Source organism: Toxorhynchites rutilus, chromosome 2, assembly GCF_029784135.1.
Source record: "Toxorhynchites rutilus septentrionalis strain SRP chromosome 2, ASM2978413v1, whole genome shotgun sequence".
In the NCBI taxonomy this organism is placed as follows: domain Eukaryota; kingdom Metazoa; phylum Arthropoda; class Insecta; order Diptera; family Culicidae; genus Toxorhynchites; species Toxorhynchites rutilus.
In genome coordinates, this window is record NC_073745.1 from 82626702 (window position 1) to 82629162 (window position 2461).

The window sequence follows — 2461 nt, forward strand, 5'->3', positions numbered from 1 at the left end:
ATTTCACACTTTCTGACAGATAAAATTTGAACAACGTGTACTTATCGAATAAATTCTACACCAAACACGAAATACAAATATTCAGTTATTGAATGCCTGATTTTTTTTATCTGTTCATCAAACCTGTCGGTACATGGTAACGTTAAATATATCAGTTGAATTGAAGACTGTTTGATAATTGAAGAATGACAAACATGTTTGTACCCAATTCAAACCAAACCAAATTATCAAAAAGTATCAAATATTTGACCTCTGGACAAACAGTGATTCGTCGACCTTTACAAAAAAAAGGTCTGCAAACACCAACAGGCTACCATCCGTTCTGATAGAAATTGAAATATAGATTATGAAGCTAGTCTTATAAACGAAGATAGTTACCGTATCACACTCCATATTCATCAATTCAACTGAGCTTCCCTGTATCGCTGGAAACTTGAACCAGCAAACACAATCTGGTGGCCCTATCTATATAAATAAAAATGGAACACCAATTTGAATTCTCATATATTTTACAATTACATCGTGACAAGCGTTGTCAGTCCATTCGGTGTTTGCGCTACAGATTTGATGTTTGTTCGTAAGTGGAAATGGATTTGCAGGTGACATACCGCACTTTAATATCTCTTATGTGGAGGCGATCTGGCGTAGTGGTAACATCCATGCCTCTCACGCTAAAGGTCACGAGTTCAATTCTCACTCCCGACATTCTTCCAAAAATGGAAGTAAAAAGTGACGAACCAGCCAAATGAGTTGAAAATCACTATAATACAGTTTAAAAAAAAAAATTATATCTCTTATCTATATAAATAAAAATGGAACGCCAAATATGTTGGAAAGCGCAAAACCCGGGGAAGAAGTGGTCAGATTTGAGCCGTCTTTAATTTGCGTCCCTGCCCGTAGATCAATGTTATGGTGAGAAACAAAAATAAAACTCATATGTTCTACAATGGCATCGTTGTTGATCCAATCGGATTTCATCACTTGTAGAAAATGTGTTACTTTATTACCAGAACACATTTTATACGAAAAAGTTCATTTTCACTCATAATATTGACGCAGTATTCGTTTATTCCACCTACTATTTTTGTTTTACTGGAACAGAACACTAAGTTTGATGCCATCAACGTCAAATTGTTGTCATATTTGCACAACTAGATTGGATGTATTAATACCAAGTTATGATTTCATATGCCGAATAATACCCCTTGAATGATTTCTGAGTGGTAAGCTGTAGACTACGCGTGACCACAGTGCAAGTCGGAAGAATTTTTTCAAAGAAAAACCTCTCGGCTCATAATAATGAGTGACGCTAACTACTCGGCGACAGGAGCACTACACTTCTCAAATCCGTATTGTAGTTGAATAACTCAGTAGTTCAATAAAAGAAAGATAAATTGAGTCATGGAGCCTGATTCTTGAATACACTTCACGGTGGAAACGAAATAAACGGTATGCCATTGAACTACGTTTTACGAGTTAGTGAAGTGTCGAAGATAATAATGAGTTTTCAGACAGAATGAGCACTTTTCAAATAAATATCATTAATGAAAATTAACTTCTTCGTATCAAACTGATGTCCAATGTGAATGGAAAACTTTGTTTTCTTCATGTAATATAACATTCTCATACAAAAATTTTATCTGAAGATAATTTGATATTATAATGATAAGTTTTAGTGGGAAACTAATTTCGTATCCAGGTGTCGTAACCATGCCGTTGTCATCGTGGATACGTTTGATTTCGTTTCCACCGTGAAGTGTATTTCAGAATCAGGCCCATAGTATAATCACTTAATATAATTTTAGCTTTGATGAATTCGTATTTCAACAATGTGGAAAAGTATATGGTGATTGTCATATGTATCAATTGTATGCTGCCACATCTTTTGCAGCACTTACTCAAACTTAAGCATTTCAAAAACCTTATATTGTCTCATTCCATTGCCAGTGATGTCCTCCTAACTGAATCATAAGTTTTTGCGCAATATTAGCTACAAATAGCATTGAATGCTTGTGTTCGGTATGTATTCAAATTTTACGCAAAAATAGTAGATCTGAGAGGTTTATGCTCGGGAAACATGCAATGACACTTTACTATTTTTTCGTGGAATGCATTCCAAACTGGACTTCATTGCTCAAACAAATGAAAATAAAAAATTGACTAGAGTATTTTAATAAACTCAAAAATTACATTAAAGCAACAATTAGTAACTTAAGAATCAGTAATGGTTCATCTTGTACATAAATCAGTATGACAACAAGAATCTCAATATAGTTATTAAAATTGAACAAATAAATGAAAGAATAGAGGAACACAAGTCTTTTAATCAATCTTCCAGTGTACAAAACCATAAGAGCTCCCTCGTCCGTTTAGTACAAGCCACTTGCGTACACGCTGACCGGCAAACGTCAAATGTGTACGTCATTTGTGTACGGCCAGTTTCGCCCGTTTTCACCTTGCG